Genomic DNA, 19,433 nt, shown 5'->3' on the forward strand with positions numbered 1-19,433 from the left:
TGACCTTCCAAAGCATCCTCACAAGAGAATTGGTGGAATCCACTCAGACAGTTGGGACTAGGGATGATGACTCTGCTCTCACTCAGTGCTTCTCTCTATTCTCACTATCATGGTTTTGCAGTGCTAGATTTTCCTGTTCTGTATCTTTTAATATTCTATTTTTTGTTATCCCGCTGTCTAGACTTCTTGCTTTCTTGTAATAGGTAGAATTTAAATAATATGGTATATTTTAAATAATATGTGTCTTAACATCTTCAGTCTCCCTGTCTGGAATTCCTCCAAGTTTATACCATGTTTAGAATTATTATTTTTTTCTTTTATTTTCAAGGAGTGTTGCCTTCCTTGTAAAATCCCTTCCTTTGTATCTGTAGATCTTGATTTGACCACTGTCTGTCTAATTTAGTTCAGCACTGCATGTAGTTTTCTCTCTAATCTCCGCGATGGTGGGAGGAATTATACAGCAACCTGGGTTTTTGGCAGAGAGAAAGCAGCTTCTAGATTAATACTAATCTTCAAAAGGAAGCCCTTTGCGCAAAAGTCCTAGGTGTTCTGACACTTCCCGTGGAGTACTGGGGTGTTATGAAACCACAGTCATTCTCCCTCTTACTCTAAACTGGAGCCATGAGAAATCTGACTATTTAACCATTTTATGTCCACTGTGTGAAGGCTCTACCTCCATATTAATACTTTTATTCCCATAATTTTTAAACACTTAGATTGTGTCTTCACTTAATGCCAAACAGCTGCAATGTTCAAGGCGTCTTGTATGTCTCCTTAAGTGTTGCCCTGCTCCCAAGGACTGGCGTATCAGGAGAGAATGAATTCATTACTAATTTCTGAGAATAGTACACAGAAAATCTTGATCAAGTAGATAATGCAACTCAATTATTTATATGAGATATATTTAAGGAAAAAAAGGTGAAAAGCCAGATTAATAAACTCATAAAGACTTTATATAATCCATAACTTGCTATATATTACAATCTTCTTAATTTTGTGTATTTATTGGAATTTTTAGTGACCCTAGGTGTTCAAAATGATAATTCCATAATTTTCAGTCATCAAAGAAAAATGCATTTCAGAGCTCTATGGTATTAAGGAAAGAGGAACCATGTATTTGAGAAAGACTTTCAATAATAAGAATTGAAATAGAAACAGATGTCTGTTTCATAACAGAATTAAATTAGCCAGAACATCCCATTCTTCAAGCATTTCCATTAATCAAGGTTTTACTATACTTTTAGATAGGAAGTCTAATCAAGGCTATCTGAAAAGTCAGTGTATTGGAATGTCACTTACCAAAGATTTCAAATACACTTTTCAGAGCTTCTAGACCATGACTTTTAGGGAAAGTTCTTTGGTCAAAAGAGCATTTGCCTGCAGAATGTCACATAGTAACTTAAACAATTGTCACTAAAACCTCATTTTCTTGTCAGACAGAGATGGCATTATTTCTACAATTGTGTGTATCTAGATACATATAAAGGCACAATAAAATGCAAAAATATGTCGATATATTCAAGGCATGGCTTGAAAAACGAAAAGCCCTTCCTGGAATCAAGATAGCCTTGTTTACTGGATCTGACTGCTCTTTAGACACTTGAGCAATTTAGGCAGAGATGCAGTTTTTGGATCCTTTTCTTTTAAATTGTATCATCCATTACCCAAATGCATTTTTACCCAGCAAGAAATGGCACAGCCCAGGATTTATAACATCAACACTCCCAGAATCAGAAGAATAGTGATTCTGATCATGGTTTTTGAAACGGTATTAACATGCTTACATACGTCGGTCCTTTCCACATGCCTCCCCCAAACCCCCAAATATAATATGAATATTTTATATTGAAGTTTAGTAATGAACACCCAATCCAACCTTAAGATGAGACCTCTTTTAATTAGCACATTAGTCACTCAGTAAAAATTGAGTTGGATGAATTATTCAAATAGAATTGAACAGAAATTTAGGAGCAAATCTAAGAGATGGGGGAAAGAAGGAGCAAGGCTGCCTAGTTGTTTTTCCACTCACAGAAGGTTAAAGAGAGATCCTGCAAAGCTAGGAGCAGGAGTCACAAGGACCACTTGTTAATAGAAGGAGCCGTAGAACAAGTCTAATGCTGCCAGTACCGGAGGATGACCTTAATGCACTGATAAACACCAAACGAAGGAGGGGAAAACATGTTGGCTAAGAGTGCGTCTTTATCTTTTGCTTTCATAGCTTAAATTAAACCCCAAAGAATACTGCTGTGTACATTTTGGAACGAACTCTCACTAGGCATTCACCTAGTGCTTAAAATACTTCTGAACTGCAAAGACACATTCATGTTGTAGTTTTCTTTCCTCAGGATAATTCTGTAATGTAGTGCAGAGAAATGGTCCAATTAACAGTTGGGACCAGCAGGGGGAAGATAACTGGAGTGAAGAGGTGAGAGAGAGAGTCAGAACTTAATTCCTCCAGCACAAAAAACGGCTCAAGGGAAGAAGAGGAAGTAGGAAAAAGCAGGAGGAAGTGGAATTCAGTTAGTCAGTGGCAGTGGTAATTGGAAACAAAAATGACTTTCAAAATACTTCAAGGCCAAAGTCCATAAAAACAAGCAGGGAAAAATCCTCTCAAGGATGTAGACTTTCTCATGAAGTGTTCAGAAACATGGACAATAAACAAAGCATAAATCCTGCAAGATAGATCCCTGTTTCATAGATTTGAGTGAAGACAAGAAATAACAGGGTTGAGAGGAGAGTAGCCATGAAAATCAGCCTAGCTCTCCAGGTAATTTATCTGTAAAAGACGTTTGCTTGAACTATTTGTTTTTGGTTGCTATTCTCTTTCCATTTCATGTTGCTTTAGTCAGAGAAAAACACTTCAAGGCAGGAAGCCTGCTGGGTTGTACTTTTTTCATGCTGAGTGAGCCATTTCCCTGGGATCAGTAGGAACTAGTTTGACTTTAGCCTGATGTGCAACCTTAAAGAGAGATCTTCACTTCAAGAGGCCAGGAGCCCTTCAGCGGCCATTTTGAGGAGGTGGGTTATTGTATGACATTCTTGGCTTGTTACAGAATGTTTGGAATAAATTGGGGTCCAGGAGCTATTACCTTGTGGCCAAAATCCACATCAGACTCCTAGAACTGACCCAGAGTCACTTCCACCCTCAGAATGAATGGTCATCCTGATACCGGCTCAACACAAAGTTGACATAAGGGAAGCCGTATTGTAGAAAAGAAACCATATTGTAACTTTGAATGACCTCTGCTTACCCAGACATGCTCTGTAGATTTTATGACCCCTCCCAGCTGCTATACGTTGATAATTTTGTTCTTTTGAGTTCCTTAGGAATGTGATGACGCCCGGGCAGAGAGTCTATGCTGATAGCCATCATCAATGACAACTGAAAGATCAGGGTATAGGGCATTGCTCTGGTCTCTGATGCATATCCAGTAAAACAAAAGACTTTGAGGAACTAAGACAAGATGTCTGCCTCCACCCAAAGACCAGCCCCTTATACAACTGGCCTGTAGTCTTTGTTCTGTAATGCGGTTCTTTCAAACATTAGTCGGCTATCTTCCCCCTTGCTAGCAAGCTGTAATATAAAGTCCTTTCTCTCCTATCACCTTGCCTCTTGACTATTGGCATGTCTTGTGGTGGGCAGATGACTTCCCCTTGGGTGGTTACAATTCATCTATCTACTTCCCACTTGAGTTGTCAGACCCAAATTTAATCTATAGGCTTAACCCAGAAATAACCATCATTTGACGCAACGTATCATTTTTCTTTAATTATTTGACCCCAGAATGGCCTTGGGCCAATGAAATCTGTTCCTACCTGCAGGATATCATTGGAGTGCTAGCAAAGTGCTACGCAGACCAGGGTCTCTTTTCTCCTACCTGGCCATCACAAGAGGTGAAATTCTATTCCTAGCCCCAGCCTATGAGGGACATATGGAGACTAGTTTGTTTTAACTGAAATTATATTGTCTTTTAACTTGTTTATTTGATCCATGCTAATGTGTACTGATGTGCTTGTTGCTACTCTTGTTACCCATCAAAATATTAAGCAGCTCTGAGAGAATGAGAAATGAGATTGGGTATTTGTCATCCTGGGTACCCTGTGCATAGTTAAGCAATAAAGTGTCTAAAATTAAAATAAAGAGTAAAAGTTTTTCTCACATTCTCCAGAGGTAACGACTATTAATATTTCTGGTAGCTACTATCTCAATTTCTACTTCTTGACCCATTTCAGACAGTTCTTAGAAATAGGAAAATTTGGGCATCATAAGTCTACTTCTTACCTCTGATTTTTATTAATTAAATTATTATTGTTACATTATCGAGCTATATCAAGTTTAAAAATTTTGACCTATAAATAACTCTCATGTTTTCTTTGTCCATAGGTTAACTCTAAGAGCTTAAACAAAATAAAAGCAAAATTTTCAGTTCATTATTATATAAATGTTATTCACTCTAGATCCACGTAGTATGACTGAGCTGGTAGAGGAGGAAATATCATTCTGTCATTAAATCTTTGCTCAAATGAGAATGACTCGTGTGCAAAGGTCCAGTGCATTCTCTTCCAATTTCCTCTCTGTTGTCTTTATTTTGTCCAGATCATGTTCTGCTGCCATTGTTTCTTTTGTATCACGTCACCCTTTTCCTTGTATTACACTTTTGCTGCTTTGGAATACTGCCTTGAAAGGTTGTATAATTTATGAGTCCATGCTTGTCCCAAATGTCTTTATTTTGCATTCACATTGGTTGTGGAGTTCATTTCAACTAGAGTTCTGTTACCTTTTAGCTTGCCTGTTTGATTCCTGCTAATGTGTTCACTGCTACTCATGTTACCTGGCAAGATTTAGGCAGCCCCGAGGAAATGGGACATGGGAATGTGTAAATTTGGGGTGGGGGAAAGGGAGAAGATTAACCTGAATGTAGTTAAAAAACAAAGGGTATAGAGGCCAGCCTGGTGGTGTAGTGGTTAAGTTCATGGGCTCCACTTCAGTGGCCCAGGGTTCATAGTTTCAAATCCAGGTGCAGACCGACGTACCGCTCATCAGGCCATGCTGTGGTGGCGTCCCACTTGCAAAATAGAGGAGGATGGGCATGAATGTTAGCTCAAAGCCAATCTGCCCCAGCAAAAAGAGAAAGATTACCAACAGATGTTAGCTCAGGGTGAATCTCCCTCACCAAATAACAACCCTAAAAAACAAAAAAAACCCAGAGGGTGTAAAATAGAGGCTGGGACTGTAAAGGGCCAGAGAGTAAATATTTTAGGTTTTGGAAGCCATATAGTCTCTGTCACAACTCTGCTGCTGTAGTGCAAAAGCCACCATAGATAATACATAAATAAATGAGCAAGGCTGTGTTCCAATAAAACTTTGTGTACACTGAAATTTGAATTTCATATTGTTTTTGTGTGTCATGAAAGTGATTTTTTTTTTTTTTTTTGCTGAGGAAGATTTGCTCTGAGCTAACATCTGTGCCTATCTTCCTCTATTTTGTATGTGGGTTACTGCCACAGCATGGCCGCTGACGAGTGGTGTATGTCCACGCCTAGGACCCGAACCTGGGCCGGTGAAGTGGAATATGCCGACCTTAACCACTAGGCCATGGAGCTGGCCTCATGAAAGTGATTTTTTAAAAATTATTTTAAAATGTGAAAACCATTCTTAACTCTCAGACTATACAAAGCAGGTAGCAGGCTGAATTTGGCCTGCGGGAGAGCAAATCTGACCCATAGTCTAAAATGAAAATAAAAAGTAAAAGTTTTCCTTTCCCTCCCTATTATAATTTTTTTTTTTTTTTGAGGAAGACTAGCCCTGAGCTAGCATCTGTTGCTCCTAACAGATGTTGGAGCTAACATCCTCCTCTTTTTGATGAGGAAGATTGACTCTGGGCTAACATCCATGCCCATCTTCCTCTACTTTATATGGGATGCTGGCACAGGATGACTTGACAAGCAGTGGTTGGTCCCCACCCAGGATCTGAACCTGTGAACCCCGGGCTGCCGCAGTGAAGTGCACAGACTTAACCGCTATGCCACTGGGCCGGAAGTTTGAAATCTAAATAAGTTTCAATTAATATTTTTCTTAATACTTTGAAGACTTTATTCTATTGTTTTCTAGGATCTCAGATTGCTAATGAGCAGTCTGATGCTAGTATAATTCTCATTCCTTCTTAAGTAAACTAGCCCCTCACTCCAGGAAGTTTTTAGCACTTCCTCTGTATCTTTGAGTCCTGAAATTTCACCAGGACCTGTACAGTGTGGATCTCTAAAGTGTCTGCTGCTTGATACTTGGTGGTTTTGTTCAATCAGAAGACTGTTACTGTTCTTCAGCTCAGGGAAGTTATTTTATATTTATGTGATTTCATTGCTTTTTGCTGGCCCTTGTTTTTTCCTATCTTTCTATAATTCCTAATAGTATAATGTTAAACTTCCTGTATAAATCATTCAGGAATCTTAACTTTATTTTTTCTGACTCATTCTCTTTTACACTATATTCTGGGAAATTTCCTCAATTTTATCTCCTAAATTAGCAACTTCTGGTTATTCTTCCCATTTAATCATTTTGTCTATTCATTGGGCTTTCAAAACAAAAATCTGGCCTCAAATTTTTAATTTGTAAGTATTGTCTTTCACCCACAATGCATTGCTGTTGCTTACTCCGTTGCTTGGAGTTTTTGGAGCTTTTTCTGGGCACCAGGATGACCCAGTTGTATGTCAGCTGTCTTCCCCAAAGGTTTCTCTCTACTTTTTCATCAATCCAATTCCTGTATACTGACTTTCTTTCAGTAACTCCTCAAAATTATGCTTCACTTACAGTTATTCCTACTTTTTACTCCTCCTCATACTGTCCACCTTCCCAGAACTGTTGTGGTTTCTTTTATTTCTGTCACTTCCTTCTTGAGGAGGAAGGAGACAGATGCATGTCCTCAGTCTATTAACCTGAGAAGGTAGATAAGGATGAGGACAGCATAAAAATTGATAGGAATTTGGGGAAAAGGAAAAGAAGTTGCTTGGATTCCTGTGATATCTTATTCGGGACAAAATGGGAGGAATTGGGTACACTGTAGGAAGGAGGTAACCAAATCAAACTTGAGCCACTTGACAATTTTGAGAAAAGGTCAGAAATGGCAATACCATTCCTAAAACAAAATCTATAAAATTTCAACTAATGTTGTGTAGCTATTAGATCCAAAAGTTAAGGTGGAGCTTTGCAAGTTCAAGTGGTACCAGCGATTTGTTATTGAGAGGTTGCAAACATGTGTGCACCAACCGATGAATTCAGTCACGTAGAAGAAGCCAGGCTAGTTTTATTTCCTGGAGGCCTAGCCCATTGACCATGGGTAGGAAAAAGATGGCAAGTATGACAAATTCCACTAAAGTCCCCTCTTCTATATGATTAAGTAATCAATATCTATTTAAATGCGTTATCAAATATCCCCAATATCAATGCCCATGATATCTCAATTAGTAGACGGGTTCATCCGTTTTAATGTTTTCTTGTCTTTAAAAGCATTTTAATCTTTATCTTCTTAATGAATGTCATAGGTACTTCACAGTAAAACCACATTTTGATGTCAAAATATTTGTAATAGTGGCTCAATGTAGACGTAGTTTAATCTTATTCCCCAAATTCCTTCATGTCATTAATAACCCCCCTCAGAGCACAGTTTTCTGACCATTCTGTATCACCTTTATGTTCTTCTTTTTGAATGGTCCACAATTTGCATGAATGAGGCCCAGAAGTGTGCTCTGTCTCAGTTTTAATGATGTTCATGAAATGAGTGGACTTGGGAGGAAAAGAGAATGAACATTAAAAAACCTACCTAACCTAAAACACAGAGCTGTTCCCAAACAGAGTGTACAGACTGTGGAGGTTCATTTTGTGTGCAAATAAAACCTCATCTTTCTCTCCCTCTCTCTCTCTCACTTGCTTTATAATGCAGAGCAGCTGTAACAGTTTGGTCTCTCCTCTGAGCTCTGTGTTGCTGAATTGAATAACTTGCAAACCAATCTGTAGCCCAGGGAAGAAAAACTGAGAAATTAATTTCTCATTCCCTACTCTATTCTTTATATCGTATCTGTGACCCTTAACTCCGTTCACTGGATCCTATTCAGAATGTGTAATGCAGGCCGTGGAGACAAGGGAGCTACCAGACAAATCAGACAAAAAAGATAACCTTGCAAAGCTTTTGTTTGCCAAATAATACAGTGCTAGGTTATAAGTTTTACAAGGAAAAAATACATGAGAATAATAGGGCTTTGTAAATCGATTTGGCCTTCAGAGTTTCCATTTGAGGTTCACCCATATAAGTGAAAGCAATGATTTTAAACTTATTTCAACCTTTTAATCAGTGCTGAATTGAAATAGTATTATCTGTATAACAAAAAACACACCTCCTCAGACAATCTTATCTGTCAGGATGAGGTCATACCTAAACCTGAAATCATTGTTACTGATTTTTAGGGCCAATGTGTTAATTCATATGTGTCCAACATTTTTTTTTAAACTCTTGTATATGTCAAGATTTGTATATGTCATATTTTAAATGGAATACATTAGGAAATACACAACAATCAATCTATTGAACCAAAATTCACTCCATGCACAACATTTTACATGTGCATGTATTAATAACTTCAATACACCCGTTTAGGAAGGAAAAATGGGTGGGGCAGTGATTCACTGATCATTAAGATCTTCGATATGATCAAATATTTTTCTTGTTAAAATTACTAAGCTTATCTACCACTGTTTGCCCATAGTATCTTGGCTGATATCTGATGGGTGTGTAACAGGAACTGATTAAAATGTGTTACAATGTCACTTTACCTTTCTATACCTCAGTTTTCTTACCTACAGACTGAAAGAATTGGGATAGATTATCTCTAAATTCCCACTTGGCACTCAGATTTTTTAGAGATGCAATTTAGATTCCTCCCTCTCCACCCACCAGTTGGAATAATTTACAACAAGCTTACCTTGTCTCCTTTGCAATTTTAAGACTTGGGAAAATCATAATTGGTCCTCAAATTGGAAAGGAAGAGGACTCATCCTAGTCTCTTACTTATTTAGATGACTTGTTTTATGTATATATTCCAAAATGTAAATGTTTAAACTGTATGTATATTTCTCTTACAACATATTCCTTCCTCCATTCAGAGATCATTATGATTGCCTACTATCTGCTTGTCTCTCCAGGTGTATTCCCCATCTGCTTGCTAAATCCTGGTGCCATATTAAAGCCTGGTGCCATTTTGTATTAGGTAAAACTATTACCTAATAGGTAAATATTTACCTAATAGGTAAAACTGTTACCTAATAGGTAAATATTTACCTATTAGGTAAATATTTACCTAATAGGTAAAACTATTAGGTAGTTTGTCCTTTTCTAATTGAGTTGTAAGAATCCTTTATATAGTCCAGATACAAATATTTGGCCAAACATATGTTTTGCAAGCATTTTATCCCAATATGTGGCTTCTTGGCAGTGTTTTTAAATAGCAAAAGTTTTTGATTTGATGAAGACCAATTTAATGACTTTTATAGTTTATACTTTTTATGCCACATTTATGAAACGTTTCCATAACTCAAAATCACAACTATTTTCTTCTGTTTTTTGCTAGATATCGTTTCAGCAGTTACATTTCTACTCATACTAAAGTTTGAGTTAGTTTTTATATATGGTGAGGTAAGAGTCAAGATTCATTATTTATTTATTTTTACATAGGGTCATCCAATTGTTCCAGCAACATTTATTGAAAAGATTGTTCTTTCACTTGTGCTCTGTTGCAAACCAATTGACTGTATATGTGTGAGTCTATTTCTGGGCTCTCTATTCTGTTACATTGATCTACATGTTCATTTGATGCCCATGCTACACTCTGTTGATTACTTTAGCTTTATAAAAAGTCATGCAATCAGGTAGTGTATGTGCTCCATCATTGTTCTTCTTTTTAAAAATTGTTTTAGCTATTCTGTGTCTTTTGCATTTCCATATAAATGTTAGAATCACCTTGTCAATTCTCCAAAAAAAAATGCCAAGGTTTTGATTGGGTTGCATTGGATATATAGATCAATTGGCGAGAGAATAATATCATAACACTATTGAGTCTTCTAATCAATAAGCATGCTATATCACTCCTGTTTGATTGGTGCTTCATTAATTCATCTCAGCAAAACTTGGTGGTTTTCATTATACGGGTCCTGCCTATCTTTTGTCAAATTTTTCTGGTAGTGTAATATTTTTGATGATTTTGTAAATGATATTGGCTTTTCAGTTTCAGTTTCCTCTTGGTTATTGCCAGTATACAGAAATACAATTGAGTTTTATATATTGACCTTGAATCCTGGCATCTTGCTAAACTCAATTATCGGGTCTGTTGACTTTTTGTAGATTCCTTAGGATCTTCTACATAGATCATGTAGTCTGTGGAAAAAGGTAGGTTTACTTCTTCCTTTATAATAAGTATGCATTTTATTCCTTTTTCTTGTTTTATTGTACTGGTTAGAACTTCCAGTACAATGCTAAGTAGGAGTAAAAATGGACTTCCTTGTCTTAGTCTCATTCATAGAGGAAATCATTCAAACCATCGTGATTAGGTATGACGTTAGCCCTGGGGAGGTTTGTAGATGCTCTTTTATAGGTTGAGGAAATTCCTTTCTGTTCCTACATTGCTGAGAGGTTTTTTTTCTTTTCATAAATGGATGTTGAGTTTTTCCAAACACATTTTCTGCCTATCTTAAGATGATCATATGGTTTTTCTTCTTTATGAGTTTTCATGAGTGATTTTAGAATGTTAAACCAAACTGGGGTAAACTCCATGTGATCATAACATCTCATTTTTGTATATTTTAAGACTCAATTGCTAAAATTTTGTTAATTTATAAATCTATGTTCATAGATTTCTCGCAATGACTTTATCTTGTTTGGTATCAGGGTAACGCTACCTTCATAGAACGATTTGGAAAGTGCTCCTCGTTCTGTTTTTGAGAAGAGTTTGTATAAAAGTGGTATCACTAGTTCTTTAAATGTTTGGTGGGATTCACCAGTGAAGCCATCTGGGTTTGGATTTTTCTTTGTTCAAAGCTATCTAACTAGAAGTTCAATTTCTCTAATAGATACTCAAATATTCAGGTTATATTTCTTTTTGAGTGAACTTTGGTAGTTTGTCTTTTTTAAGGAAGTTTTCCATTTCATCATAGTTATCACATTTGTTAGTATAATCTTCAAAATATTCCTTTATCATTTGTTTAATGTCAATAATATTTGTGCTGATAGTTTCTCTTTTATTCAGATATTAGTAATTTATGTCTTTTCCCTTTTTTTGCCTGTTCAGTCTAGCTTGAGGTTTATTATTTTTGTTAATTTTTAAAAAGAATCAGTTTTTTATTTTATTGATTCTCTCTCTCTTTTGGTTTTCTATTTAACTGATTTCTTCTCTTATCTATATTATTTCCTTTCTTCATCTTACTTTGGGTTTAATTTGTTCATCTTTTTCTAGTTCCTTAAGATGAAACTTAGGTATTGATTGAAGACCTTTCTACTTTACTAATATAAATGTTTCTTGCTGTAAATTTTTCTTTAAGCACTGAATAAGATGCATACCACAAATTTTTATATATTGTATTACCATTTTTATTCCATTCAAAATACAGTCCAATTTCTCATGATTTCTTATTTGAACCACAAGTCATATTGTTTTTCAGTTACAATATATTTGGGAGTTTCCAGAATCTTGTTATTGTTTATTTTTAAATTAATTCCAATGTTGTCAATAACGTACTTTGTAAGATTTGATCATTTTAAAGTTGTTGAGAGCTGTTGTATGGACTTTCAGAATATGGTTGGTCATAGGAAATGCTTTACATGCACTTGAGAAAAATTTTGGGTGGAATGTTTTACAAATATCAACTAGGTCAACTTTCTTGATAATGTTATGACTTCTATATACTGATTGACTTCTGTTGTAATTCTATATATTATTGAGAATGGAATGTTGAAATGCTCAGCTATAACTGGCTTCCTCTATGTTTCCTTGCTGCTGTTTCAGTTTTTGTTTATATTTTGAAGCTTATTATCCGATGCATATAGGTTTAGGATTTTTACATCTTCTTGATAAATTGACGCTTATATCATTATCAAATGACTCTCTTAATACCTGATAATATACATTGCTCTGAATTCTACTTTGTCTGATATTAAAATAGCTATTCCAGCTTTATTTTGAATAGTGTTAGCATGGTATAATTTTTATTATCTTTTTACTTTTAATCTATCTATGTCTTTATATTTAAAGTGAATTTCTTGTAGACAACGTGTAGATGGGTCTTGCTTTTTTATCCAATATGATAATCATTACTTTTAATTGGAGCATTTAGACCATTTATGTTTAATAGGATTATTGATATGATTGGCTTGAAATCTAATATTTTGCTACTTGTTTTTTATTTCTCCCATTTGTTCTTTGTTCTTTTTCTCTATTTTTGCCTTCCTCTGGATTAATTTAGTATTTCTTATAATTCTATTTTGTCTCCTTTATTGGTGTATTAGCTATACCTCTTTGTTGTTCTTGTTTTTGTTATGTTTTGTTTTTGATTATTTTTTGGTGATGGTTGCTTTGGTGTTTTTATTTTCATAGAATCATGGGAACTTTCAAACAATATTATCATTCTCATTAGTATAAGAATTTAACAGTAGTACACTTCCATTTTCTGCCCTTTGACCTTCTTGCTATTGCAATTATACATTTTATATCTACACATTATACACCCCACAATATATTGTTATTACTTTTGCTTTAAATAGTCATTTACCTTCCAAAGAGATTTTAAAATAAGAAAAAAATCTTTTATTTTTTAAAATATATTTTCCCCTTCAAAAATCTTCATTCCTTTATTTAGATCTGATTCTCTACTAGTATTATTGTCCTTAGACTTGAAAGGATTACTTTAATATTTCTTATAGTGCGGGTGCTTCTGATGATGAATTCTTTCAGTTTTGTATTTCTTTAAAAGTTTTCCTTTCACCTTCATTTTTTGAAGGGTATTTCCCTTAGGTTGATAGTTTCCCCCTTCCCCTGTATTTTAAAGGTGATATTCTTCTGTCTTCTATATTGCATTATTTCTGAAGAGAAATTTGCTGATATCCTCATCTTAGTTACTCTGTATGTAATATGTCTTTCTGTTCTGGCTGCTTTTAAAATTTTGTCTTGTCACTGTTTTAAGCTGTTTAATTATGATGTATTTCACTGTAGTTTTCTTCATGTTTTTTCTGCTTACGCTTTGTTGAGCTTCTGGGATCTGTGTGTTTATAGTTTTTATAAAGTTTGGATATTTCTCAGCCATTATGTATTTAAATATATTTTTCTGATTCTCCCTCCCTCATTATCTCCTTCTGAGATGTTAAATACATGTGTGTAAGATTGCTTAATATGGTCTCCCAGCTCACTGATGCTCGATTCATTTATTTTCCTTTCTTCATTTCATTTTGGTTAGTTTCTATTGCTATGTCTTCAAGATCACTAATTTGTTCTTCTACAGTGTCTAATCTGTCAATCTCTCTTAGTGTACTTTTCATCTCAAGATGTGTGATTTGGATAGCTATATATCTGTATGTATGTATGTGTTTATATCTATAAGTATGTGTGTGTGTGTGTATCATGTCTTCTTTGTCCTGCTTTCCTCTACTTTCTTGAACATATGAAGTATATTTCTAAATGCTATTATGATATACTTCTCTACAAGTTTAATCATCCGTGTCATTTCTAGGGATGTCACTATTGCTTGGTTTTTCTCCTGATTATGGGACCTATTTTCCTGCTTCTTTGCACGAATGGTAATTTTTTATTAGATGCCAGACATTGTGAATTTGGTTTTGTGAATGCTGGATTTTATATATATATTATATATATTCCTTTAAATATATTGGGGCTTTGTTCTAGGATGTAGTTAAGTTATTTGGAAACAGTTTGATCATTTCAAGGCTTGCTTTCAGGCTTTGTGAGGCAAATCCAGAAGAGCCCTTAGGCAACTAATTTGTCCTATTACTGAGGCATTACCATTTAAGGACTCTATTCAATTCCCTATGTATTGAGAGGTCTTTCCATCCTACTGTTTGGAAATCAAACTTTCCAGCCCTGTGGGGTCTGAGGTTTGCTCTACTTGCTCCTTTTCAGTGGTTCTGTCTCCACCCTTTTTAGTTCCCTCATGTGAATGTGCTGATGAATACTCAGCTGAAGGCACGAAGAGAAACCTTTACAGGTCTCCAGAGCTTGCTCTCTCTCTCTCTGGATAGCTCTCCTCTCTCTGGCACTCTTGCCTTGTGAATTCTAGCTGCTTGGTCTCTTTGAACTCTGAATTCTGTCTCCTCCACCTAGTGAGACAGGGACTCTATTCCCTACCCCACACTGTGACCTAAAACCTGCCTCCATGTAATAAGCTGAAACAGTGATAGGGCTCACTTTATTTGTTTTGCTTCTTCAGGGATCATGTCCTCCCTGCCTAATTTCCAATTTCTGAAAATGGTTGCATACATTTTGTCTGATTTTTTTAGCTGTTTCAAAGAGTACAAAGTTTCTGTGGGGAGTGGTCACTGAAAATAAACTGTACTGCTGACATTTCTGTCTACAGCTTACCCTATATCTCAATCCAACTTGTTTGAAACTTCTGAGAACGTTATCTTTCTTACCTAATCCTTTCTATAGTTATGTCCAAGATTTACGACTGGGAAGGCGAGTGTGTCTGCACAAAAACATGGCAAAATAGAGACATAAATAGGAAAGTGAGGTCTAAGAAACTACCTCCCACAGCTTTACTTCTAGGTACTTACTCATCTCTGGTGGTACCAGGTGCTTTAGTTTGATAGACAAGAAGTTACAATAGTATAATTCCATCTTTTAGCTCTTTAACTTGGCATCCTCCACTGTCTTTGATTTGAGAGTCGGTGACAATGTACATGAACACTAGAGGCTTTATCACCAGGATAGGGGGCTCACAATTCATTATGAATTAAACATTTATATTTATTTCTTATTTTTATTCATGAGTCCTCAAGTAGGTGTTAAATGGTACAAAGGGAATGGTGGGGATTTTTATCTTGGATGTCAATCACAGCAAGAAAAAGCCAAGGTTTAGCGTCACAGAACACATCTCTGATTTTCATATCTATTCCTCTGCAAAATTGCTGGAAAACAGCTTTGCAGTTCCTAGATTCTTTCACAGAATTTTTACCATATGCTCATCCCAAAGAAAAAGACTACTGTGACTCAGAATTGCTTGATTCTATATGTCAGTTCCAGGAGGACATATGTTTGTACCACTGAGAGCAGAGAATAAAAATTATTACCTTTGTACTACTTCCTAGGCTCCCTCATTATTATGTAATCATCCAAAATGTTATATTTAATTTTTTCTCTTATCTTACCAAGGGTAGATGAGGACCCACCATCCTGAAAGCATATGTCTACTATCTATATGGCATGGAAAGCTAGAAGTGTTGATAAGAGATCAAGTAAAGAAAAGAGGAAACAAGTAATTTTGTCTTTATAAAACAGTATTTACAAATATTTAAGAAACAGAAATTGTTGAACTTTGAGAATATTTGTGACAAACCATGCTGTCTTCAAATTATGTGATATTTATTTCCTCCCTATCTTTGGGAAGTAATATATTATTTCCTAATATATAACAAAATTGGGACATTCTTTCCAGATTCCTGTTTACAGGAACAAGGAATTCTGGGTGACTAGAAGTTGGCTCAACTTAGGATTCTCTTACAATTAGATCAGGACATTTACTATATAATACTTGAGTTCAAAATTATAGTCTATGGCTGATTGGCTAAACTGTTGATAGTTCTAGAAAAACTCAATAATTCTAAGCTCAATAATAAAATTCTCCTGCCCCACCAGGAACTACAACTCAATAATCCTACAACCTTTCATTGTCCCTCACCCACCTTATCTTCTCCCTGTCTTCCTTAACCTGGGCAAATGTTTTCACTTTCCAGCATGCACCTTCAACTCCCTTTGGCTCCCTGACTTCATCACATTCACCTGACAAAACCCCAACCCTGCTTGAATCGAAATCCCTGACTATTCTACTCTTGGACTCACACAAGCCAATGTGTCCATAAAAAAATACATGATTTTTTAATTGGTCTAACTTAATTCATGATGACTAACCTCAAATGGGCCTTTGGTACTTTCCAGTTATCTTCTTATATCTCATATAGCTTTATTATTTTTAAATTTATAAATCACTTCCTATTTCACTGAGAAAATTGAAACAATCAGGAAAAATATTTCCACAATTTCTTACTGCCACTTTTACTATATACCTGCATCTTTATCCATATGCTTTTCCTGCTCACCTGGTAATATGGACGAAATGTCCATACTTTTGTCTGAGTCTAACTCCTACACTTGTCCACTAGGTCCCATTTCCTCTTCCTTACTCAAAGACATCACACCAGCAATTCTCTACATCCCTTCCGCATCATCACTTTTTCTCCATTTACCACATCATTTCTATCAGCATTCAAAAGTGCTTAAATTTATTTCAACTTAAAAAAAATCTGATCTTAAGTCCCTTTCAAGCTAATGCTTCATTTCTTTTCTCCCTTTTATAGCAAAACTCCTCAAAAGAACTGTTCATATTTGCTGTTTCTGATTATTTTTCATTTATCGTCTACTGAATCCATACCAATATGTCTACCTCTCCACCTGAGATGCTCTGGTCAAATTAACCAATAATCCCCATATTGCTAAATCCAATGTAACTCTCAGACCCCATCTGACATCATCTTTCAGTCTTTGACAGAGTCAAGCATTCTTTTCTCTTTGAAATACTTTTGTCGCATGGCTTCAGGATTCTACTTTCTTCTTTGGATCCTCCTACCTCACCATCATTTTCCTCAGTCTCCCACTAAACTTTGCAAGGCTTTGGAGCTCAGTCTTCAGGGCTCTTTTATGCTATATCCATACTCATCTATAAGACAAACATTTCCAAAATTTATTTCTCCACCCTGGACTTACACCACAACTCCAGATTTTTATATATCCAGCTGCCTACTAAACATCTCCATTTGAATGTCTAATAAGCATCTCAGAATTTATAAGTCCAAAACTAAACTCCTGATCTTTATCTCTGATCTACAGTTTTCCCTATCTTAGTAAATGGTAAATCCATCCTTTGGCTCAGGTAAAAAATTTTGGAGTCATCTTTGACTTTACTCTTTGATACGTACCTTACATCCATTCTCTCAGCAAATCCTTTTGGCCTTACCTCCAGAATATGTTCATATTCCAACAGATTACTACAACAACAGTGCTATCCTTAGTGCAAAGCAGCATCACTCTTCTCTTGAATGACTGTAATAGTCTTATTACTTATTTCACCATTTCTACTCTCATCCACCTACTCTATTCTCTGTACAGCTGCTAAAGTGATCTTTGTAAAACTTGAATCAGATCATATTTACCCCTTCTGCTCAAAAACCGCTAATGACCTGCCCGTTCACTCAGAGTAAAAGCCAAAGTCCTTACAATCATCTCAGATTGCCCCATGGCTTTTTTCATTACATCCTTCAGCTCTTTCTCAAATGTCAACACCACAATGAAGCTTTTGCTGACCACTCGACTTAAAATTGTGAAATATCCCCCGAGCCCTGGTATTGCCCATTTCCCTCCAAGCTTTATTCTTTTCCAAAGAACTTACCATATCTTTCATATTGTATATTTTATCTCTTTTTTATTGTCTGTCTTTCCCAATAAAGGTGTACTCATTGAGAGCAGGGCTTTTTCTTTTTTCTATTTTGTTCCATGTTTTGATCTTAGCACCTAGAACAGTACCTGGTACTTAATCACTATTTGTTGAAGGAATAGAAGAAACAAGTCTTTTATAGAAACTGAACAAAATATTGAGTTTTCAAAAATATCTTTACTAGGTGTAGAATATTATAAGCTGTATGAATATCAAATTTATTTTCATACTCCTAAATATCCATTTATTGTTAACCAAATTAAAGTGTCTACTTCAAATAGTGATGTTGATAAAGGCATATGAGTTGGTGTGTGTGTGTTTCTTCATTCCTCATTCCTGCCCACTATCACTGCTTTGTTCCAAGATTCCTAACAACTGCGAACTTACACACAAACGCGCACTTTCCAGACTTAGGCACACTTTCCTGTCTACTGTATTTCACATTACTTCTCACCTAGGACCCACCATTTCTGCAACTCTTTTCCCTGTGTCTAAGAGCACAGTGTTCTCTTTATGCCCAAGCTATCACCTATGAATTTCCCTCACCTTGAATGCCCTGACATTTCCCATCTATCTTAGAAAATGCTCATTGTTCTCTTTGACAAATGCAGTCAGTACTGACTTGCCTCTTCTTCCTATACTTATAGACATCATTGTTTGTGTCACTCATCTAACATTTATCCTAACATGCATTATATTGAAGTGTGTGTATCGTATTATTTCATTGTCCTTCTAAAATACTCACCTAGAAAAGCTAATTTTAACTAAATTTAACTGCCTATCTTCTTTGCGTTTATACCCCTAATTTTGAGCACTGATGAGGACAAACTTACAACCTAGCAGATTGATGCTACTCTGAATTCATGATATCCAATCTCAGCTGGGCTGCCACTGATTTCCTAATTAGTTCTTGCCCCATTTCATTGCAACAGCATTCAACCTTTTCCCTTCCTAAACCTTGGTTCCTGTCAATGTGCTTCTCACGCCTCAGCATTTGTCCTAGCATCCTTCTTCAAGGTGAAAATAGAAGCTTACTAACAACTTTCTCAACTTCGTGCAACCAAAGCAGCTTATTTGCACCTGCTCTTATCCTCTCCTCCTTTCTCTCCCTCTCATTTCAGGGTATGAATTAGCTGTCTAATGCTGATCTCTCCACCTGAGCTCTTGATCTCCTGCCTTCTCATCTTTTCAGCATTCTTACTCTACGGGTGGGAGAGGATTCATTCTCCTGTATCTTCAACTCTATCATTATGTTTGGCTTCCATTCCATAAGTACTAAACATGCTCAAGTGTTGCCTAACTTTAGAACAACCTCTTCTTGACATCACGCTATTGTCTAGCCACCACCTTCTTTAGCATCCCTCTTTCATAGGTACAGACTTTAAAGCGTTGACCATCTTTGTGGTTATTCTTCTCTTCCCACTCATGCCTCCATCCGTTGTATTCCAGCTTCTGCCTCTACCACTATACTAAACTGTTACTCTAAATCTCAGGATGGAGTCTTAATTTATAGCATGATTAATAAAATTTAGAAACCCGCCTTTTGATCCCCACCTCTAGTGATGCCTTCCTCAGTGTTGCCATGCCCACTCCTCCCCTCCCCCGACGTTATGTGCCACGGCTTCTTATAAGTCTTAGAACTTATAATGATCTCTCTCTTTCTCTGGCCTTCAGAATT

The sequence above is a fragment of the Ceratotherium simum genome, chromosome 3 (genome assembly GCF_057802395.1).
Source record: "Ceratotherium simum simum isolate JZ-2026a chromosome 3, ASM5780239v1, whole genome shotgun sequence".
Classification (NCBI taxonomy): domain Eukaryota; kingdom Metazoa; phylum Chordata; class Mammalia; order Perissodactyla; family Rhinocerotidae; genus Ceratotherium; species Ceratotherium simum.